Source organism: Carlito syrichta, unplaced genomic scaffold (genome assembly GCF_000164805.1).
Source record: "Carlito syrichta isolate Samal-C Ts95f unplaced genomic scaffold, Tarsius_syrichta-2.0.1 Scaffold312157, whole genome shotgun sequence".
Lineage (NCBI taxonomy): Eukaryota > Metazoa > Chordata > Mammalia > Primates > Tarsiidae > Carlito > Carlito syrichta.
In genome coordinates this window covers 27,354-51,951 of record NW_007256253.1, presented here as the reverse complement: position 1 = coordinate 51,951, position 24,598 = coordinate 27,354, and the positions used below count along the sequence as shown (strand labels likewise).

General features: G+C 44.3%; 2 long non-coding RNA genes across 2 annotated transcripts in view; both read right to left on the bottom strand.

Moving 5' to 3' along the window:
• Positions 1–4,185: 4,185 nt before the first annotated feature.
• LOC110596684 lies at positions 4,186–11,119 on the bottom strand. Its single transcript, XR_002482632.1, has 2 exons — positions 10,798–11,119; positions 4,186–6,946 (listed from the first exon to the last, which is right to left on the bottom strand). It is a non-coding gene; the product is annotated as an uncharacterized LOC110596684 (long non-coding RNA).
• An 8,005-nt stretch (positions 11,120–19,124) lies between these two features.
• Positions 19,125–24,598, bottom strand: part of LOC103272166 — a 31,928-nt gene continuing 26,454 nt past the window's right edge. The window contains exons 2-6 of the long non-coding RNA XR_505104.2: positions 21,610–21,838; positions 21,037–21,107; positions 20,152–20,357; positions 19,466–19,545; positions 19,125–19,252 (exon numbers count right to left, since the gene is read on the bottom strand). This is a non-coding gene — a long non-coding RNA (uncharacterized LOC103272166). The remainder of the gene's footprint in view (positions 19,253–19,465; positions 19,546–20,151; positions 20,358–21,036; positions 21,108–21,609; positions 21,839–24,598) is intronic.

Below are 24,598 nucleotides of genomic sequence, written 5' to 3'. Positions count from 1 at the left end.
GCCAAGCTTTTTCGATCTTTCCAGCAGGCCACCATGTACCTTGGCAACTCATGCCTCCCGAGCTGGGATAAGCTAGAATTAAAAGCAGCAGCCACAATGGACTATGGCCTGAGTCTCACAGAGTCACAGGTCTGGAGGCATCTGGCCACGGACTGAGGGGTTTGCCCTAAAGACTCCACCACAACCAGGAGAAGACTTATGTTCTGCTGTCATGCCCCCCCCACAAAGTCACGCGCAGGCAGAAGAGAAAAGAAAAATAGAGAGGTCAAATGGTGGATGACACTCTATACAATATCATCCCACCTCAGAGATCAAGACCACCTCAGTCTGGGCAGACAGCCTGGAGGAAGCACACGTGCCATGGGGGAATGAGACACCGAGGCCTCTGATTCAGACTCTGCCACTCACTCATGGGTAGCCTCTGTTTTCTCATCCTGGCCCCAGCTTTGCCTAAGAGACCTGAAAAGCTCGTGGTGAATAGAAGCTGAGACCATCCTGACATCATGACTCCAGGAGGCCTAGTCACCAAGTCACCGCCATGCAGGATCAAGCATGTGCTGCCCGGCTCCTTCAGGGGTCCAGAAGTGTCAGCTTCAGGCGCAGGCCATCTGCAGGGACCCAAGGCCCCTTCCCCTCCCCTTCGCTTTCATTGTGGCTACACCTGGTGCCACAGAACGTCTGAACTGCCAAGCCCCGATGTCCTTCTCTGTAAAATGAAGACAGCAGGACCTACCTTGTAGGTTGCTGGGAAGAAGAGAGACAGCAAATGCACAGTGCCTGCCCACTCGGGCTTTTTCAGCCTGTGCCAATGGGTCTTCCTCTTGCAGAAGACCCAGGGGATGTGGATTAGACCAGGAACAGAATCCAAATCAGTGCTGACAGCGGGGATGTGAAACAAAACATTCCCACCTGGGTAAATCCACCTCTGGAAGGTGCTCCAGAAGTGTGGAGGTTTTGGGGGGTGAGGAGGGATGGCAGTAGGGAGGGTTGGTTGAGAACACTCCCCCACCTGGCATGGCTGATTGGTAACCACCTCTGAGAATCGCCTACTGACCTCTATTCAGCATAAAACGGTGGGATTTATGTGCCCTGATGTGGGATGGCATTTTGGTCTCTAACTTCAGTGATACCATGCACAAATGAATGAATTATTTCTGGCTCCTTGGGTGCTTTTTGGACTATGGTCTTCCATAGAGTCATCTGTATTCAAGTGTAAGAAGAGAACATTTTAATCAACACCAAGTGTAGAATAACTAAAAATGTATGTACTTGCCGAAAAAATAAAAGAAAGCACAATCACTCTCTGGCTTCATCAGTGAAGCAAAAGTCCTGCGTGCTTGAGCAGACCATACCTGAAGCTCTGGTTATTCTGTGAGTTGCCCCACAAGGTGAGAGGAAGACAAACTGCAGCCTAACGTAAGGCAGGGGCTGGCACACCCATCAGCCACAAAAAGAAAACTCCACAAAGCCAAAGTGAAAAAACTGGGGAGGGTTTTGCCTGGAAGAAAAAAAAAAGGATAAAAATATCTTTAAGTATTTGGGGACAGCTTTCATGTATAAGAATAAGCCTTATTGGCTGGCCTCGGTGGCTCTGCCTGTAATCCCAGCACTTTGGGAGGCCAAGGTGAGTGGATCGCCTGAGCCCACGGGTTCGAGACCCACCCAGGCAAATTGGCAAGACCTCATCTCTACAATAAATCAAAAATTAGCCAGACGTGGTAGCACACACCTGCAGTTCCAGCTACTTGGAAGGCTGAGACGGAAGGATCACCGGAGCCCAGCAGGTCGAAGCTGCGGTGGCCGGGAGTGGCCACTGCACTCCAGTCTGGCGACAGAGTAAGACTCCAACTCAAAAAACAAAAAGAGAAGAATGAGCCTTGTTTTATGTACAAAAAGAAGTAAAAGTACTATAATCCCAGTGCTTTGGGAAACTGAGGGGGAAGGACTGCTGGAGGCCAGGAGTTTGAGACCGGCCTGGACAACATAGCAAGAACCTGATGCTACAAAAAAAAATTTTAAATTAGCCAGGCATGGTGGTGCATACCTGTAGTACCAGCTAATCGGGAGGTTGAAGCAGGAGGATGGCTTGACTCTAAGAATTTGAGGCTGCAGTGAGCCATGATGGCACCACTGTACTCATGCCTGGGTTACCGAGCTAGAGCCTATCTCTAAAGAAAAAACTAAAAACTAGAGTCCAACACAGAGAGCTACAGGAAGTCAAATTTTCACTTTAGTGAAGGAAGAGATTTCAGTTACTGCACTGGAAGATGTCAGGGACCCCTGAAGTGCAACCGGTCCCAAAACCTAGCCATATTCAAGAGTAGAAAATGAGGGCAGGGCACGGTGGCTCACACCTGTGAACCTCATGCCTTGGGAGGCTGAGGCGAGAGGATTGCCTGAGCCCACGAATTCGAGACTAGCCCGGGCAACATAGTGAGACCACGTCTTTACAAAAAATGTAAAAATTTGCCCGGTGTGGTGGTATGCACCTGTAGTCCCAGCTGCTTAGGAGGCTGAAGCAGAAGGATCGCCCAAGCCCAGGAGATTGCGAGGCTGTCGTGAGCTGCGATCGTGCCACTGCACTCCAGCGTGGATGACAGAGTGAGATTCTGACTCAAAAAAAAAATGGAGGATGGGTACCAGTTGAGGCTGTCACAGCCCACTGCCTTGTGGCATTGTGGCACAAATAAGCAAGATGGTTATCTCAGGCCTCCCTTCTAGCCACCTCTCAGGTGTCAACTTGGCCACACTGCCCAGGGCCACTAACTGCTTGTCCAGTAGACTTCACAGGGCACAGTGCAAAGAAGCCTCTCCTTGGGGCCCTTGACTGGCCTGGATCCTCCCACCTGAGAATTCTCATCCCTCCTGAAGCAGGAGACAGGCCAGCAAGACTCAGTGTGCAACCATGCTCCACCTGGGGGTAAGAGGAGCAAAGAAAGGAGCATTCATGACCCATGAGGAGAACCATTTACCCATCAGAGGCTGGAACTGGCCAACAAATTATCTTCCCTTCCGCCCTCTTCCTCCACCCAATCTGTCCTAAGACTTACTCGTTTATGCACTGGGGGGATGACCCTGCATTTGTTTCTTACAGCTGCTGTAACAAATCACCACTGACTGGGTAGCGTAAAACAACAGACATGTATTCCCTTACAGTTCTGGAGGCCAGAAGTCTGAAATTAGTATCACTAGGTCCACATCAAGGTGTTGGCTGAGGCATGTGCTCCCTCCAGAGACCCAAGGGAAGAATCCCTTCCCAGTTCCCTGCCACTTCTGACGGCTGTGACATTCCTTGGCTTGTGACCATATCACCCCGATCTCTGTCTCCTTGATCATCACACTCCCCTCTCCTCTTCCAGTGACAATTCTGTCCTTGCCTTCTTCTTAGAAGGACACTTGTGATGCAAGTTAGCACTTACCCAGAAAATCCAGGATGATCTCGTATCTCAAGACCCTTAATGACATCTGCAAAGTCTCTGCCATGTGAGGTGACCTTCACAGGTTGCAGAGCTTAAGATGTGGACATTTCTGTGGGGGTCGGCACTGAGCCTACCATGGCCCCAATGGTGGCCATATCAACAACAGACCTTTAAGTCTGCTTTTTTTTGCTTTTTTTTTTTTTTTTTTGAGTTGGAGTCTCACTCCGTCGCCCAGACTGGAGTGCAGTGGCCGCTCCCGGCCACCGCAACCTCGACCTGCTGGGTTCTGGTGATCCTCCCGCCTCGGCCTTCCAAGTAGCTGGTGCTTTTTTTTTCATTCAGCCACTCCACCCTTCTCCTAAATACCTACCACCATCCACTAAAGAGGCAGCATGGGAGATTTCTGGAGAAATCTACCTTCTGGGGAACACAAAGTAACATGCAAACCATTAAGAACAGTGAACACCATGATGACAGCCGTAGTGACGACTGCAATACACTATCGGTTCCCTCAGTTTTCAAAGATGTTTAACTCTTCCAGAGTTATTGTTCCATCACCAAAAAACTAGCTTATACACCAAGGGAGTAGCGATCACCCAATGCAGTGGACTTTTACACTGTGTTGAATGATCTATTTCTCCTCTATAAAAACTTCCAACTTAGTGACAATTGCTTCAGTTGAATACCTGCTAAATGAATAGAATTCGAAAAAGAAGTGTATTTCATAGCAAATAGAAGAAAATTCACTCTGTTACAAGAAAGCTACATAAATTAATGCTTACAAATTTATTACAAATGAAATGTTTTCTGTAACAGCACTAAGTCCTGCTCTGAATTTGCCTTTTGGGTGCCCAAATAAATTATATTTCTTCAAACAGCAGCGTCCTAGGTCCTGGGACAATCTGAGAAGTAACACAGTTTCACAGATGCATCAAAGAATTAGATCTCACCACCTCCAAATTCAGTCAGCAGGGTGTGGCTGTCTTTTGTGGTGGAAACAGGGCGAACTGGGCAGAACTTTCTACTGTACCACTAAGAGCTCCGTCTGCAGGCAACAACTACATGATGGAAGATTCTGGAAGGTTGGTTTTTTCATTGGACAACTTCACTGGCACCTTTATTGCAGAGACTCACATGCCTTTCAGGATCACAGATTAATCTGAAGAGAACAAGGATCCAGTAACTTTGAATACAATAAAAAAGATTGGCAAGTTTCCCCTGTTAAAAGGGCAAATATCAAAAACAGAAAACCTTCAAGAACTTCACTTCTCTTACCATGAAAAGGTAAATTCAAGATTTTGGTGGAACCTGCTTCCTCAGGCACATTCGATCACCATCATCTCAGAAATTACAAGACAAGACATGGAATAAATATAATCCAAGTAAAGACTGTATTTAACAGCATGGTAAAATAAGGCACACCCATGTTTAATACATGTCATTTAGCTGGACAAGCCGTATTTGAGATTTCTCTGATATCGATTCTCTTTGATTTTACATGCAAAATCTTAACTTTCAAATCTCCCAAGCCTAGGCTGTCTTCATCTTTTAGTTGCTAGTACAATCTGCTCTCAGCGTGTGGTTCTTCTCTTTCTCTTTCTTTCCTGTTCTGTACACAGGCATAGACACATGCACACGCACACGACATAAAATAAGGTGTCAGGCAGCATTCTTTGGAAAAACAGGATTGCTCTCCCTCGTCCAGTTCACCTACTCTCTCTTTCTCCAGATCACAAATAAGAGCCAACTTTTGGGACCACTCAGGGAAAAGTAGGAGGAGGACCTATGCACTTCTGGAGGATTCCAGCCACAGAACTCCAAGAACAAAGTGATTGAAGAATCTTCCAACTCATCTCTCACTCTCCCCGGAAAAAAAATCATCTTTTTCCAGCTCATAGCAGACTCTTGAATAATGTTGAAGAGCACAATAGCAAAAACATGGAACTAGTCTAGGTGCCAATCAGTGGTGGACTGAATAAAGTGCGGCATGTTTATATATAACCATTTAATATGATACGGCCACAAAAAAGAAGGAAATCATGTCATTTGTAGCAACAGGGATGGAGTTGGAAGCCATAATTCGAAGTGAATTATCACAGAAACAGAAAACTGAATACTTCACGGTATCACTCGTAAGTGGGAACTAAACACTGGACACACACGGGCTCAAGGACAGGAACAACAGACACTGGGGTCTGCCAAAGGGTGGAGAGAGAGAGAGGGATAATAAGAGCTGAAAAACTACCCTCCGAGTACCATGCTCACCGTGGGGGAGAGGTTCATTAGAAGCCCAAACCTCGCTATCATGCAATATGCCTACGTAACAAACCTGCGCATCTAAAATAAATAATCTCCTTGAATCTAAAATAAAATTTAATTAATTTTCAAAATAATGATGCTGAATAGCAAATGAATGAATGTACAAATGAACTAAAGGTCTGAACGTCTCTGAAACCATGAAAAGACACATGCTGTAAAGAAGCATCATGGTGTACTCAAAAGAGGAGTGACTTAAAGCCAGGAGACCTCGCTCCAGATCTTCTGCTGGCTTACTTCTGATCTTGGGCATGCTATCGAAATCTCATTTCCTCACATGTCAAATAGGGATAATGATGTATTCTAATGTCTTTATACATAATATCTACACCACAAATTCAGTACCTTATGGCTTAGAAAACACTTGGGCTCACACTCCCTTACCTGATTCTCCCACCCACCAACTGGGTGCCCATCTTTTGTCTTGGAAGCAGGCGCCTACTGTATTGACCATAATGTCTCGGTGCTGTTAATAAAGGTAACAAAGGTGCACTCCAAGCCAGAAGTTCCAGCCATGTCTACACCTTCCTTTCTAGGTAGCAAGCAGAGGAAGAGGTGGCCATAATTAATGACTTGCCACTGAGGCCATCGTGGCAGAATCTTTTCTCTAACCAAGACCTCCTGCCCTAAATCCCTCTTGCCTCCTGCCATCCACACACCTGCTCTGAACACTCATAAAATCAGTACATCACCAAAGGCCCTGAGCATTTCTTCAAAGAAGTACTACCGTAAAAAGACCCGCACCATTTATTTCCCCACACGGGGTAGGTATGCGGTAAATACACAGTGAACTGGATGGAGAACGCTGGGAGTCAGTAAACTTTGCGTAAAGAGCCAGATAGGAAGAATTTTAGGCTTCATAGACCGCATGGTCGTGGTCACAACCACACGATGTTGTAGCGTGAAAGTGGCTGCAGACGATGCATAAAAAAATGGGTGTGTCTGTGCTCCAACAGAACTTTCTTTACAAAAACAGGCAGCAGGTCAGCTGTGGCCCGATTGGACCCTGTTTGCCAACCTTTAGACTACATCAACTGTGAGAAAAGTCTCATCACAAGCACTGTTTTAGCGCTTCCTTTTGGAGGCCGGGTCTGAAGACTCTTGACTAACACACATATCCAGGCACGTTGTCTCTCTTCTTCCACTGTCCTTTGACAAACACCAACTGGCAGAGGGGACACAAAGCTTTTCTTCCTTCGCTTGCAGTTATTCTGAAAGACAAAGCAGGGGCAGAGATTAAAACCAGACCCGAGGTCTTTGTGCCCTACTCAGCACATCAAGTGCCCCTCTTCAAATTGTACTAAGCTAGCTCTATACCTTAATAAGGAAAATAGAACTATTCTTTCACTTAATAGTCTTTTGGTAAGGGTATGGGGGCCAGGTTTACGCAAAGGCCCTTATAAAATGCCGGCTGAAAGGAAAGAATGCTCCTTGGCACCACGGAATCTTTTTCATGTGAAGCTACATGATCACTTTTCATTTTGAGTCTCAAGCACTCCGTGGCACCCATCCATGTATTAGGCTAATAACTGCACGAATCTAGTTAAAAGGAACCAAGCAATTATTTTAATTAGAAGAGAACAAAAATAACACTCCTGGCTTCTGTTTTAAGGGGCAAGAAGGAAGTTGTCAGGGCTCAAAAAGATCCCGCAAAATATTTTTGTGAAAGGAAAAATAATTAAGGCCAAATTTAGAATGTACTTGCCATAAATGGGCCAAATAAAATGAATGGCATCGCTGTGTTACTGGAACCCATTCACAGATAAGAGCCCAGAAATTCCGTTTCTATGTGATACCATTTTGAGGGTACAGCCGATTTCACAAAGTGAAAGTGGATGTCTAGTAGAGACTCTAATGATCCCTGTGAATCTCACACAATTTCCTAAAGAGTGTCTGTGTAAACTCTTTTATTAATAAAAGAAAAGAGAAGGAGATTGGTCAACTTGCCTTTTAAGCAGAATTTTTCTTTTTTCATTTAAATTCTTAAATTGCTCAAATGTGTTTCTCTGGAAAAATCTAGCTTCACAGAAAATCCTCGTTGCTAATCCATTCTATAAAAAGCAGATCCCACCATAAGAGGATTTTAATCAGCTGGACTGAACTCAGCTACACAGGAAGAGATTGTATATGTAGATTTTCCTGAGCTTTTGCCTTCCTGCTTCCCTTCTGGTCAAATAATTTTGGCCATTTCATTCCATCTCAGCTTCCAAAAAGGGATGAAATAAAACTCAAAATAATCAGCCGGTCACTGTTGTTCCCTCTGCTTGGATCTATCATCATTTATTGAGCACCTGTTGTCTACCAGTACACAGAAAGTTATGGGTGTGACTGGGCACAGTGGCTCACACCTGTAATTTCAGTACTTTGGGAGGCTGAGGTGAGAGGACTGCTTAAGACCAGGAATTCAAGACCAGTCTTTGCAACAAAGTGAGCTCCATTCTTTACAAAAAAAAAATAGAAAAGTTAGTAAGGTACGGAGGCATGTGTCTGCAGTTCCAGCTACTTGGGAGGCTGAGGTAGGAAGATCACCTGAGCACAGGAGGTTGAGCCTGCAGTGAGCCATGATCATGCCACTGCACTCCCACCTGGGTGTCAGAGTAAAACCGTGTCTTTTTTTGTTTTTTTTTAAGTTGGAGTCTCGCTCTGTTGCCCAGGCTGGAGTGCAGTGGCACACTCACAGCCTCCACAACATCAACCTGCCGGGTTCCAGCAATCCTTCCACCTCAGCCTTCCAAGTAGCCAGAACTACAGGCTTGCACTATCATGCCTGGCTAATTTTTTTATTTATTGTAGAGATGAGGTCTCACCAAGTTGCTCAAGTTGATCTTGACTCCGCAGGCTCAGGCAATTCACTCACCTCAGCCTCCCAAAACACTGGGATGACAGGCTGAGCCACTGAGCCTGGCCAGAAACCCTATCTTCAAAAAAAAGTTACAGGTGTACGTAGATAACTGAGAACTGAGACCCGCCTGCAAAGAGCTCCCAGACCAATCAGACAGATAGAGACATGGGCAGAAAGAAGAGCCCCACAATCCAGCTAGGGAGGGACAGGTTAGCTAGCCTGAGCTGACTATTAAAGAATGAATTTTCTCGTAGAAGGACATAAACAGTCTCTTCCAGGGAGAAGGATCAGCACAGGCAAAAGTGGGGACACAAATCAACCCAGGGTGCACACAGATAGAGCTGCAGGAGAAAAAACCAAAGACTAGTGGGACAAGAAAGCAGACTGGGGAGGTAAGGGCCAAGTGTCATGGCCCAAATGATGTCCCCCCAATTCATATGCTAGAACCCAACACCCAATGTCATAGTCTTAAGAAGTAGGGCCTTTGGAAAGGAATTTAGTCGTGAGGACTCCAACCTCATGAATGGCATTAGTGACCCCATAAAAGGGGCTTGAGCGAGCTCCCTTGCCCCTTCCATGATGTGGGGATACAGCAACAAGGTGACCTCTATAAAGACCTTACTAGACACTGAATCTGCCAGCACCTGGATCTTGGATTTCCCAACCTCCAGAACTACGAGTGATACACTTCTACTGTTGATAAATTACCCAGTCAAAGGCATATTGCTAAGCAACCTGGAAGGACAAAGACTCCAGGTCATGGGAGAACTTGTGCCGTGTGGGTGAGCCTGGACTTCATCTTGCAAACAATGCAGAAGCACTACACCACACAGTTTTCAGCAAAGGACTAATGCGGCTTTCCATTTCAGAGTGTGCACTTGCACACTGACAAGAAGATGAAATGGAGATCAAGCCCTACACATACAATAGCTCAGGCAAGGGGTGACAAGGTCTTGAACTGGAACAATACTAGGGAGGAAAAGAGAGAGAGGGTGAGAAAGGAGATGCATAGAACTAAGGGAAATTGTAGAAGTAAAAATTAAAAGTCTGTGGAAAAATGACTGAAGGGGTCAAAAGTCAAACATAAAATTGGCTTTTACAATTCTCAGTGGGGGGCCCGGGTGTTTTTTCCAAATGCTTGTCTTAGGTCCAAAAAGGCTCCTCATCTGATGGGTTTTGATAGTGGGTTCAGGAATTAAGATACAGTAACAAATTTCAGACTTGGGCACATGAGCATACTGCTGAGTGCCATATGGAAATTCCTAGAAGATATTCTAACTTTCCCATGCAAGCCTCACATAAAACCAGCTTCCTGCTATAAGTCTAAGTTAAAATATACCAGAAGCCTGAAAGGAGAGAAAATTGTAGTGAGTATTTATTCAGGACAAAATATACATTTAATTGCTATCCTAGATTAGACTCATGTTTTAATTTTTAAAAGAATGCATACTTCTCAACTTATTTTATGAGCCAGCTGAACCTTGATAACATACCTAGTCAGGACATTACAATAAAATAAAGTTACAGGTAAAATTTTATTCATAAATGTTGCCATAAAAATTATTTTTCAAAAATATGAGCAAAGCATATGCAGCAATACATAAAATAAATAATACATCACAACCAAGTTGGGCTTAATCTAGAAATGCAAGATTGGTTTAATGTTCAAAAACCCATTGAATAATTCACCACACTAACAAAATAAAGGAAAAAAGGTCAGATGATCACTTTTTAAATAAGTGGGTTCTTAATTTGTGGCAAAAGTATCACTGCAGAGCATTGGAGGAAAAAAACAGTATTTTCCATTAATAGTTCAGGATAACTGGACATCATGAAAGAAAAAATCAAATTTGATCCCAACCTCATACCATATACCAAAATCAATGCCATGTGGATTGTAGATCCAATTTGTGAAAGGTGAAACAACAAGGCTCATAAAAGATAATATAAAAGAATACTATCATGGCTTTGGAGTAAGCAAAGCTCTCTTAAATGGGACACAGAAAGCACTAACCATAAAGGAAAATATGGGTACATTAGACTATATTAAGATTAAAATCTCTTGTTCACTCAGAGACAGCATCAGAGACAGCAAAGAGAGTAAAAAATCAAGCTCAGGATGGTATATGATATTTGCAACACATATGAGGGGACCAAAAAAACAGGAATTTATTTATTAAAAATGGTGCATTTATTCTTACATGTTTTAACTTTATTCACCTTCAAAGGACTCTCTGTTTGATGCAATACACTTACTGAGATGCTGTTTCCACATCTCAAAACAGTCTTTGAACTCGTCCGTTCAGATGCCTTTTAGTACTCCTGCCATTTTTTGTTTCATGTATTCCACATCGGCAAATCGTTTCCCTTTGAGGGTTTTTTCTTCCGGGAAAACAAAAAGAAGTCATTCGGAGAGAGATCAGGTGAATAGGAAGGGGGGGCACAGGGGTCACGCCATTTGGGGTCCAAAACTGCTGAATACTCAGCACAGTGTGGGCAGGTGCGCTCAAAAACCACCGATCATGGAATGGGCAAGCACTCTGAAAGAATCTCCAAAAAAATTTCACTGAAGCCAAAAGGAGTCTCTCACAACAACGCTAGCTGGTACACTGATTCCCAGTGGGTTCCTAGGACACTCACCTAGAGGAACAAGCAAGGAACAAGCCTTCCAAAAGATATTTCTGGGGTTTTTTTGGGATCCCCCCCCTCATATAATCAAACAGCTGTATCCAGAATTTATAAATATCTCCTAAGAATCCATAAGCACAGATGAACAATCCAAGAGAAAAATGATCAGGAGGCTTATTTAGACCATTCGCGTGAGAAAATATTCAAATGGCCAATATAGATGGCAAAGATGCTCAAATGGTTAACAATTCAGGAAACTAAATTAAAAATACAGTGATCACATACCTGGTCAGGACATTACAATAAAATTATCCAAATGCTTTATATACCACCAGAATGACCAGAATCCAAAAGACTGAGAACACCATGTGAGAATCAGGATTTAGAGAAGCTACAACACTCACTCAGGACTGGTGGAAGTGGAAACTGACACAGTCTCTTTGAAAACTTGTTTGGCATTATTTACTAAAGTTGAGCATAGCCACGCCCTACAATTCAGTCATTTCCTCTTTGGTCTATATATAGACTCAACAGAATGCACACGCACACATACACTCACACACACTCACACTCACACACACTCACACTCACGGACACACACCACACACACCAAAAATATGCACATGGAAGTTTCTAGTGGCACTCTCTGAAAATAGCCTAAAACTCAAAACAACCCAAATGCTCATCAAGGGTAAAACGGATAAAATGTAGAAAAAATAGAAGAAAATCCAATAAGGAAAATATACTATTGGACACCCAGCAACACAGACACAACTCACAAACATCATGTTGAAAATAAAGCCAAACAAAAGAACACCTGCCCACATTAAATGTTCTTACCACAATAAAACAAAATGTTTAAAAAAGAATACCGGCCGGTGTGGTGGCTCAGCCTGTAATCCCAGCACTTTGGGAGGCCAAGGCGTGAGGATTGCCTGAGCCTGGGAGGTTCGAGACAGCCTGGGCCACTTGGTGAGACCACGTCTTCACAATAAATCATAAAAACTAGCCAGGTGTGGTGGTGTGCATCTGTAGTTCCAGTTACTTGGAAGGCTGAGGCGGAAGGATTGCCTAAGCCCAGCAGGTGAGGCTGCAGTCACTGTGAGCATGCCACTGCACTCCAACCTGGGCAACAGAGTAAGACTCCAGTTAAAAAAAAAAACAACAAAAAAAAAACCTACCACATGACTCAGTTCATATCAAGTTTAGAACAAGTAAAATAAACCCATAGTGTCAGAAACGAAGTCAGCAGTTTGGGGGGAGGTGGATGCCCACCATGGGGGTGGCCGGAAACATTGACCACATTCTGTTTCTTGTTGCAGGAGGTGTTACAAGATGTTTTCGCCCCAAATTCACAAAGTCAAGTCCCACGCTTCTGCTGTCGGCCGTCATCCTTATGTGGACCCCCAGTGAAGCCTCTATTAAAAAGTTTTAAGGCTGGGAGTGGTGGCTCAAGCCTGTAATCCCAACACTCTGGGAGACTGAGGCGAGGAGGCTGCCTGAGCCCGCGGGTTTGAGAACAGCCTGGGTAACTTGAAGCAACCTCATCTCTACAATAAATCAAAAAATTAGCCGGGCCTGGTGGTGTGTGCCTGTAATTCCAGCTACTTGGAAGGCTGAGGCGGAAGGATGGCTTGAGCCCAGTAGGTCGACACTGGAGTGGCTGTGAGCATGCCACTGCACTCCAGCCTGGGCGACGGAGTGAGACTCCAACTCAAAAAAAAAAAAGTTTCAAAGGTTGATTTCCATTTTCTTAGATGAAGTAAAAGGAGGGACTAAGAAACTATTATCAAATATCTTTATTAAAATCAATCCATTTTCAGTTTGATAGCCAAGCTGGCTCTTACCTGTGTCAGTTCACCTGCTGGATGTCAGTGGCAGAGCAGGAAACAGGAAGAACAGCGAGGCGTGTGATTTTAAGGCAGCTGGACTAAGAGAAAGAAAATGCCTTTCCCAGGTGCGGGAATGAATCAAACTGGGGCCCTCTGCGATTTAGCAAAAAGTGAGTAATGCATGAGGAAGACAGAGAGCTTCAGAGGCCGGGCACATAAAATAATGAAAATAGCAATGATCTGCTAGAGGCGCATATATTTATAGGCTTATTATATAAAATGGGATTAAAAGGTAACAAATTTAGTCTGACTACAAGAAAATGCTTTCTCACGAAATGTATAATTAACCTGTAGCCAATGGTTTAGTAAAATCCAACTCCTCCTTCAAAAAACAAAATGATGAGCTATTTATAGCAGCAAAACCAGCATCTGCCCGTTACATTGACTAGCATTGTATTACAAAGACTCTCCTGCTTCCAGGCAAAAACTGATCACCCGCTGGGGTCAGGAAGAAAATGTCCCCTTCGGTGCAGGGTTTCACGGCTCTGTTATCCAATATTGAACAATCCTCCCGGGCTGCGTAATGTTTGCACCTCCACTCAGGCACCTGGCTCTGGGATCCAGAATGCAGTATTGAAACAGGCTATTGTTTTAATCCCGGATGGCAATACCTGGAGGCCTACATTTAGGCAACACCTTGTGTTTCCAAAAGGTACACACAATGAATATAATCAAAATTGTTCCTGACACTACTGTTTTTACATCAACAACCTATAAATATATGGAAGCACTCAATATATGTGTGAAATAAACAGAAGGTATGCCTACATTGAGGTATTTCAAAAGACAGCTCTACAATTTAGCAGCTTGGATTTCAATTGTTGCATTTTTAAGTATGAAACATTATGAAAAATACAGATACTATTCATCAAAGTGATTGTCCTGTGCACTTGTATACCTTATATAATTTATTTTTTTCAGGGCTTTTTACTTCAAAGAAATCACTAGCTAATGACATTTCAGACTTCAGAATTTTTTTCTAATCGCACACTGGAATTCCCTCAGGGACAGAATTGTGAATAAGTGGATTTTTTTTAAGATCATTAATAGATATTACAAACCAATTCAAACTGAGCATTTTCTTTGCAAATTACCTTTAACTCTTAAAGCCATTGAAAAAAAGAAAAAGACAGTGAGTGATTTAATTTACTTAACCTGTCTACAAATTGCAGCTTTTCACTCCATCGGCGATTGCATTTCCAACCAAAAAAAAATCTCTAACTATCTCTAATAGAGATATTTTTCTAACTTATCACACTCGATGAGTGATATTTCAAGAGAGTAATGTTTATTTTCTTTTTCATTTAGCAAGTTGCCCTGGAATTGAGAATGTTTATTCAATCGATATGTTTAAAGTAAAAACAGAGCCCTTTTCTGTCTATATCTGTTGCTTAATTAAAACTCTCCCGTAATTAGCAGCTTTATCATCTCCTGAGCAAGTGGATGGTGGAGCTTTGGTGGTGGATTGTGGTTTTTTGGTGGGGAGAGGAGGACTCTTTTATTTGATGATCAAACCAAAGTTTCTGGGTTAAAGAGCTAATATTTGGGGTGAGAAGCACCTTTATTCCTCGCACACATCAGGCTTGATTCTTATTTGCATCAATACCCCGTTGTGTATGTTTTCTATTCAAAGAGCTCCCGTGGACTTCAAAGGGAGTTGCCTGCAAGGACGGGCTATGTGGGAGTCCTGACAGGCCCCAGACCAGGCCCAGAGCTGGGAGAAACCATGCCAAGAGTGGCTCATGTTGGAGCCCCCCCAAACCATGTCACAAAATTAAAGGGTCTCCCCTGCCTCTGCCACCCCACAGCGCACATGGGAAACGTCCCCAGGCTTGCCAAGCACGACTCTGACTTTGCCGAATACTACATATAAATATTTGATGAGTAGAGCTTCATTTGTAAGAAAGTATGTTAATAAGAATATTCTTTGAGATTGGTGTCCAATGCAGACTTTAAAGAGGCTCGTTGCCTGAGGTAGAAGAGGTTTCCTTTTTCCCCTTTCAAAGTGCAGGGTCAACTGGCCACAAACCCAACAAAGGAATCCACACCCCTGTGGATGTCCAGCGGACAGCAGATGGGCAGGAGTCTATTCTGAAGGATGTTCCATTTTTTAAGGAATTTGTTAAATTATTCAGAGTAAAGAGGTTAGAAACTAGTACTTGTATGTCTCTTGGAAATTCCTTTCTTTTAATCGTCATCAATACCTTATGAGGTAGATGGTATTATCCCCATTTTAAAGATGATAAAAAGGCTGTAGAGAGATTGTGCAAATTGTCTATTTCGAAGTCCCATGACAGTAAGTGCAAAGCACCTTCTGGGACCCAGACCTACCCATTCCCAAAGCCCACGTTTGACTCTATCTCACACTAACTCCCAGGTGACTGCTGATCTCAAATGCCAAGTTCACGTGTTGTGACAAACCGCCATTTTTCTCAAGGGCCAGAACAGATTGTGGGTTCCTTCAGTTCAAGCTCAGATAAGGGATACTGAATTCCAAATGCTGAGGATTAAGTTTTGCTCCAAAGGGTTACCGATGGGATCCTGCCAGGGAATGCAGAGCTAAGGGGCTTGGAGGGCTACACTAGCCAGTCTGGATGCCACACGTGTTTCCCAAATGCTAACATGCCTAAATGAGCCTCAGACAACAAGGGGCAATTCCAGTGATCACAGGAGATGCCCTTGGAAGAAAGTCCAAGGAGGATAACAGACCAGGGCTCCATGATGACAGAGAACCCAGGTGCCCTTCGGTGGACAGGTAGCACATCCAAAATCATCACAACCACAGGTGTCTAAGTGCTGGGAGAAGGGAGAAGGCCAGAACTTACACTGATCTCAGGACTTCGAAATCCAGATGAAGTCTAGAGACTCACTGGTCCCAAAGTGAGATTAGGGAGGCTGAGTCTCCTGTGTACCAGGTGAGCAGAAACCAGCCAAGGCCCCTGCTGCCCAGAGGTGGTAATGGAGCCATGAGTCATGGCCATTCATAAGCTCCTTCCTGCTGACCACAAACTCCTAGAGCAAGGGCTTCTGAGGCCACTGGATGGAGCCCAAGCAATTTTGAATGTGGCCACGATGGCCACATGTACCTCAGGCTCACTGAAAGCTCACCAGAGCAGAGGAACTTGCTCCGAGGACCTTGTTGAGTCTTTGTACCATGCTGTAAGGTTGCATTTCCTACTTGCAGAGTGGAGACAATATCAGTACCTGCTGGGCCTACCATGAGATGATGATGTAGCGGCAGCCCGCCTGTGAGAGCCTTTCAGGCATCCAGGCGGCGGCACTGTGGCTTGGGACCCTTCCTCCGTCTTCAGGCTTGTGGCTGGACACCAGATTCTGTTCTCGCTGCAGCCCGGTCTTTTAGCAAAAATAAAGCTAAATTGGAGTGGCTTTTTTTATGTAATAGAAGTCAAAACCAAAGTTTAAAAATAAAATGTGGCCGGGTGCAGTGGCTCACTCCTGTAATCAAATCCCAGCATTTTGGGAGGCCGAGGTGGGAGGATAGCTTGAGCCCAGGCATTTGAGACCAGCCTAGGCAACGTAGCAAGATCTCATTTCAAATAAAATAAAATAAAATGAGATGTTTCTGAGCATGGAGCATCCACCTACCACATTTGCTTTTGCACTCCTTCAGCAAACTTTTTAAATTTTGTTTTGTTTTTTTTTTTAATTATTATCATAGAGACAGCTGTTTCGAACTCCTGGGCTCAAGCTAACCTCCTGCCTCAGAGAATGCTGGGATTCTGTGAGCCACCGTGCCTGGCCTCATTCAGCAAATCTTTTGACACAATCTGACTCAGGTTATAACTGCAGTAGTCTGAGCAAGCAACGGCAGCGGCTTGGGCCAGGGTGGAGACAACGGAGGTGATGACATCTCAGGTTGAGCTGAGGCAGAGACACTCCATTGGCCTGCTAGAGTTCTTTCTTTCTTCCTTTTCCTTTTTTTTTTTAGATTGGAAAATAAAGTTGGCATGCTGGATTTCTAAGCACAACACCTGCCTTTGCACTTCGGAGAAAGTCAAATCCCTGAATGTGAAGCTTGTCAGAAACTGGGTGCACCTCTCACACCCCAGCAACCCGGTTCAAGTCCCTGCAGACACACAGCCAAGCTCCATCCCACTTCCTGGGTCTCCTTCAACCCACTACCCACCTGCTGGTCCTCCTCTTCATCCCTGACTCACCTGAATTGTCCTCGGTTCAGAAAGACCTGCCATCACCTCCAGATTCCAAACAGGCCCAGCTCTGATCGGCTTGGCTTGCCCTGCGGGTTTCCTCCAGAGCCATCACTACCAAGGGCAAAGCCACTCTGTCAGCTCACGTTCTCCTCTACCATCCACCTCCCAGCTCAACTAACCTCAGAAGGGCAAAGGTCACCTCAGCCTGGCATCCCCCTCTTGATCCCCGGGTCTCAGCACAGTTCCTGGCCCATGAAGGACACAGGAAATGGTGTTCTCTCTGAAAGCATCTCACCTAATGTAAAACCACACAAAACCCAGGTAGATGCTTCGTTTCCTCGCTGCAGTGGCAGCCTTTGAAAACCGGAGCAGAAGAAAGTTTTTTTCCTCCTCCATTCAAGTTCAAGTTCTTTTCCCTGCAACTAATCCCTGCCTCCTGAGAGGCAGCCACCCACACCTGATCTGGAAGGAAGGCCCGTTGTCTGCTCCCAGCCCATGAAATGTCATACTTGTTGGTCAGGGTTCTGCCTGCCAAGAAGGTACAGCTTCTCCTTGTCATCTAAGTGGGGGATGCACTGCAGCCCTGAGGGGCCCTGGTGTCACTCTCAGATGCTCCCTGGGACTCTCCGGCCAGAGTTAGCACTGGTTCCAGTGACAGCCCAGAAAGCCACCTCCTAATTCCCCGCCCTGTGTGCAGAGTGGAAGTCAAGCAACACACAGCATATACTACGTGTTTCTCATTCTTCAAATTGTCTTCTTTATTTTTCTTTATTGTCAAACAGAGAAGTAATACATACTTATTGTAACAAACGAAACAGGCCGGGCAGGCTCGGTGGCTCAGCCTGTATTCCCAGCACTTTGGAATGCTGAGGCAAGGGGACTGCCTGAGCCCGCGGGTTCGAGACCAGCCCGGGCAACTTGGCAAGACCGCATCTCTACAATAAATCAAAAATTAGCCATCTGTGGTGAGGCGTGCCTGTAGTTCTGACTACTTGGAAGGCTGAGGCAGGAAGGATCGCCAGAGCCCAGCAGATTGACGCTGGGGCGGCCGTGAGCGTGCCACTGCACTCCAACCTGGGCGATGGAGTGAGACTCCCAACTCAAAAAAAAAAAAAAAAAGAAAAGAAAAGAAACAACACTGTAAAAGATGAGAAGAAGTAAATAAAATTATTTCTTCCTATCCTTCCTCATTACCACTTTCTTGAGATTTTCAAAGTCAGGCCTATTTCCACATATAATATACAGAGAGAGAATAAAAGAATACAAATGTATTATGTAACACATGCATTACATATACTACATATACCTTACACATCTTTTTACATAAGTGTGATCATGCACATGGCAGGGGCTGTGGGCACAGTATGTTACCTTTGTTGACTTAACCACCTATCTATTTTCTATGCTTTTCCCAGGTGTGATTACCTCTGGAAAACACAGGTGTGCTCTGTCCTTGGGACCACATCTGTCTTCAGTGGCGCTCTGTTTCCCTGTCTGTCCTTGAACACACTTGCTCTTTGGTCACCCAGGAATTCTGGGAAGTCTTCATAGAAGTGGCACCACTATTTTTTCCTCTTCTCAGTTGGTAGGTTCAGACCACCTGAGTGCCTACCTGCCTGCAGTTTCTTCGGTTTCCTACAATCCCCTGGCCTATCGTGCTCCCTCCTCTTTCAAACTGGCTCTTGTTTCCAGCTCCCAGCCCCTGTACTGACCTTGTCTATTTCCAGGGACCTTCCCAAAGCTACAATCTCTTGACCAAGGGCCTGTTTCCCCTTCTCTACAGATGGCTTTCCCTAGTCGTCCTGCAGCAAAGCACGCCCAAGCCCTTGTTCAGTACCTCTTACTCAGCCCATGTATCTGTAGTGACCACTCCGCCTGATCCTCCCCCTACCAGGTCACGCAGTTGCTTGACACATTTGTGTATTTCTTGGTAGGTTTCAAACATATTCAGATAGATTACTTCAACACATTTTCACAGCAACCCTATGAAACAGATAGGGGAAAGTATATGGCCCCCAAAATATATAGGTCTTATTAACTAGTAATTTGCAAAGAAGACATTGAAATAGCCAGATTAAAAAAAATAATAATCAGCTTCACCATTAGCAAAAGAAATGCAAAATATAATGGCATTGATTTGTTGGGGTTTTTTTGGCTATGAAATTAGCAAATGTTTAAAAGAATGATAATACTCACTGTCTAGCAAAAGAGGAGATGGCGTACACTGGATTTTTGCAGGTGGCAGTGCAAATTGGTGGCACCTTGCTGATCGATACCTTGCCAACACATATTGAATTAGAAAACCATGGAACCATGCAATTCCTCTTACAGAAATTTAACCCGAGGAAATAAATAAAGCTATGTAGAACATTTTAGCTACAAGGATATTTTAATATGCAACTGATTAAGTTGAAGTACAGTCATGCAATAAAATGCTCTGGAAAGATTTAAAATGATAATGTGGAAGAATATATAACATCATGCAAAGATTTGGGATACAATAAATAAAAAGATTATGCAATAATACATACTGTCAGAATCCCGTATATATAGCTGGTACATATGTAGATATAGACATTATGCACCCCAAAATGGCAAGGAAGATTATCTCCAAGGGGTGGCATTATGTGTGATTCTTATTTTCTGGATTTCTGTCCATCTCATTTTCTAAGTTATTTTCAATAACCGCATATACAAGAAAATGATAACATTCGAAACTCGCCCTTGTCAAAATGAGACCAGTTCTACATTTGATTATTTTGTCCATTCACTTATTCATTCAACAAATATTTATTGAGCTCCTATTACAGACAAAGCGTCCTGCTAAGTGAAAAGGGTACAGTGGCTAAAATTGTTAAAAATTAAAATTAAAAAAAAAATACCTGGGCTCTGCCTTGAAGAAGGTCTCATGGTCGCTGGGAAAAAGTCAGTGGGAGTTGTTGGTTTTGACCATGAACACCACCAGGCACAGTTGAGCTCATTAGGCATTATTCTTCCCTAAATTCAAGAATAGCCTCAGAGGATATCACTGCATCCAGCCATGCTAGGGTGAGAGCTGGTTCTGGAACTGTCCCTGGAAAAGTGGTTTCTGAGAGAAGGTCGGAAGTGGAAAAGGGAGAAAACGTATGAGGGTGAAAGTCACCCTTGTTCCCAGTACCCCCAGCTACTATAAGTCTCCTGCAGCTGGAGACAAACAGTTGGAGCAGCCTGGTGATGGAAGAAATGGTCCCACGGGTTGCACAACTACAGACCTTAACCAGAAAGCCCCAAATGACCCATCTCTTAGATCAGGGACTGACAAGTCAGCAAGATTCCACTGAAGCAGCCCTCTGTGTCTGCATGAATAAGCACTCAGCCTCCCACTGTTATTAGATAGCACCCCTCCCCCACTGGCAGGATTGGAACCTCCCACACACATCAGTTCCCCCCCCCCGCCCCCCGCAAGGAAGCCACTCCCAGGAAGTGGGGCACTTGGTACAGTCTGCAAGAAGTCCTTGCAGCCTCTAGGGTACCATTTTGCTCCCCCCTTGGGATCACTGCCATATTCCAAATTAACTCGACGCATCTGCTTTAAGTTGTTCTACTCATAAATAGTGGGAAATCTTGTGCTGACTCTTCCCCAGAAGGCCACTTGTGACCAGTGTCCATTCAGAGACCTGGCTGGGTTCAGAGGGGGACCACAGCAAAATGAACCGGGCCCTCTTGAGGACTGAACCCGTGACCTCATTAGCACAGGGTTCTAATCAACTGAGCCACCAGGCACCTACCTCATTTAAGGCACTGAGGCCGTAATTTTCTAAATGTTAATTCTTAGATTAACTACAGATGAGTAGAGTTCCTAGGGGGGAGGAATGAGAGAGATTTGTTAATTCTTGAAAGGAAATTTAGGTCATCGGTTTTTGATCCCTTTGGTTAGAGTTAAGGTCTAATTCCAGGATCTTAAGGTGATACCCATCAGAGTCCCCGCCACCGTGATTTTTTAAAAAATCAATCTCTTGATCATGAGAGTGTCAAAGAAAAATTGAATGGTGTCCCTTCTGCCCCAGCATGACACTGCACAATGATATTTCTTTAAAAAATACATTCGTCTGTTGAGGAAGCTGTAGCTTTGATGTCTCGGGCACAACACAGGTGGCGGGATGAAGAAATCAGATCCACATCTGAGTAAGAGATGCCCAGCCCAGAGCAGGAAGGGCTGGACCTATAACCACACCCCCGCCCCCCACCACCCAAAAACCTAAGTACTGTGGACAAATGATCCCCCCGCCACGGGGCAGGGGAGCCTCAACCTGAAGTCCCCTCTCAAAGCACATGGAAACCCAACCCACTCCCCCTCTTACCTTATCCCCAGCCGGTCCCTGAGGAGTCAGTTGTACAAACAACAGCTATGGCTTGGAACGAAGTTTTGACACTGACTTGGTATCCTGTGCTCATATTACATTTCTATGAATATTCCACCAGCTTTTCAACTTCGAAGAAAAGTTTCCGCTCTGAGGCCACATGTAACATTCAGGCCATTTCAACTTCAGCTGCTCCCAACCGACAGCAACCTTTGAAACTGATATGCCCCTGAAAGAAGCCAGAATAACTTTTTAAAAATACTACTAATAACGGGCTAGGTTCCCAGTCTTTGTAATCTTGTAGAAGAACCTCTGAGAGAAAGCGCTCTGGGAATTGAGTGGAGTGTGTGCCCACGTTCGTTTTTCCATGGGAAGCCTGCTTGAAAATGCATAGCTGCTTCACAGGCACATTTCTCCCAAGCAGAAGAGAATGGGAACGCAGGCTTGCATTTGCACTTGTCACCTTGCATCCCAGGAGCTTTAAGACCACAATCAGATGCCCAGCCTGTTGTCCGTTGTAAGAGAGTCCTCGCCGCCCCCCCCACACACATACACACATTTGTGGCAAGATCCAGCCTGGCACCTCAGGAGGATCCCAGTTCTCCCACTGCCCCCGCTAGAGGCCCACTGGCACACTGGGTACCTTTGCTGAGCTGTCAGTTTCCTCGCCTACCAAATGATGGTCATGACAGTTATTACAAAATAGGGCTTCTGTCTCCACACAAAATAATAGACATAAGAGGCTGAGTGTGGTGACTTCTGGCAGTAATCTCAGTACTTTGAGAGAACGAGGAGAAGGATCACTCGAGCCCAGTAGTTAGAGACCACCTGTGAAGCATAGCCAGATCCCATCTTTACAAGAAAAATTAAAAATTAGCCAGGTATGGTGGCATGCTCCTGTAGTCCCAACTACTTGAGAGGCTGAGGCAGAAGGATTGCTTGATCCCAGGAGTTTGAGGTTGCAGTGAGCTGTGATCATGACATTGTACTCCAGCCTGGGCAACAGAGCAAGACACAGCCAATAATAATAATAATAAATTATTTAGCTAATTGCCTGGAACATAACACTTAGTGAGCACTCATTACAGCAAAAAAAAAATGCTATAGTTACTATCTTCCTCTTGAGCAAAACATGTGTGTCTCAGTGTAACAGGTTGGTTGCATTCTAAATATTCCTTCCTTCGTAAATCCACAAGAGGGTGTGTGTGGTGACTTACATCTGTAATCCCAGCATTTTAGGAGACCGAGGTGAAAGGATTGCTGGAGCCCAGGAGTTTGAGTCAACCTAAGCAACATACTGAGACCTTGTCTCTAAAAAATCAAGACATTAGGCAGGCATGGTGGCATGCACCTATAGTCCCAGCTACTCAGGAGGCTGAGGTGGAAGGATCTCCTGGCTCAGTAAGTCAAGACTGTGGTGAAGCATGATCGTGCCACTGCACTCCAGCCTGGGTGACAGAGTAAGACTACAATTAAAATAAATAGATCCCAAATAAAAATTAAATAGGTACTACAATTGTACATCCACAAAGAAGATACTTTAGATGATTAAACTGAACACAGCCAAGCTAAAATAGCAAGCTCTGATTCAAGTAGCTAAGAGGCAGCAGCCTAAAATGAAAGGGCTGGCCAGCCCTAATTTCTAAATACTGCCCTAAAAAGTGTTTTCTTATGAAATGCATTGCAAAATGACGCAAGAAACTTTCCAAGCTAGTACTACCAAAATCTGTGATCTTAAAATCATAATGCTCTACAACATACCACATTTTTAACCAACCTAAAGATTCACAGGAATTTCAAATTCTGAATGTATAAAAATAATCTCCACCAATTCAAATAATCAAACTAAGGGAATTTTTTTTTTGCCTGAAAATACAATCTGAGGCATTGTATAGGCAAGAAACACTCTCATAGCATTTAGCAAGTTATGGGTCCAAACTTCTACTAAAGTTCAAGTTGACAGTTAGGAACTAAGTAAATAGAAACTATACTGTGGAACAGTATCTGTCTTCCAGTTATGGACTCAATTGCTACTTTAATCTCCAGTAGGGACTGCTATTAGCTCAACAAAATAATATTTTTAATCTCCTCTACGCATTTCCTCAAACCATACCAATGCACTTATCTACGGCTCTCTTAAAGGGTTTGGTTAAGCGGCCCCCACTCATTTAAAAGACGATGTTTGATTTTCTTATGAAATGGAGAAATAGACACGGGTGCTCACTGTTTTAACGCATTGAGCCCTTAATCATTTCCAGTTCTGATTCATCAGAAAAGTAGCACTCTTGAGGCTTTTTCTTTTCTTTTCTTTTTGGTCACTAAATATTGTCTTTCATTTCGAGATATTTATTCTTTGCCAGAAAATGATACTTTCCTTTTCCCCTAATGATGAAAGGTACAAACTGGAGTGAAGTCCATCTGGTGATTACTGGACCATGGAGAAGTAAACTGATTCGGAAAACAAATCCCCAAAAGAAAAATAAAATGCATTATGTGAGATGGAAGCACGGGATGCCTGGCAAATATTCAACTGGAGCCAAGATTGGTAACCTAATAACATCCTTGTTTTATTAATATTTGAAAGGGGAGGGAAAGCTCTAGGGCATTCGCCTTCGGCAGACTCTCCATTCTCCACTACGACCACCGCCCACATGGGTGTTTAAAGACACAAATGTCTGAGAGTCTTGCAAAGGGTGGCTCAAAATGCACCGGCCATGGGCAGAGGTCCAGGACGCCGGCACACCTAAGCCAGAGGATGCAACACAGCCTTAACCTCTACAGCTCAGTGGGCAGTGGGAATCACCTTTACAGTCCACTTGCAATGCTATTCTCAGAGGCCTGGAACATCACACACAAATCGGAACAGACAGATGAGTTGGTGAAGGGAGATCCGCCTGTTAAGATGATTCTGCCGCTGGGCTCGGTGGCTCAGCCTGTAATCCCGCGCTTTGAGAGGCTGAGGTGAGTGGATTGCCTGAGCCTACGGGTT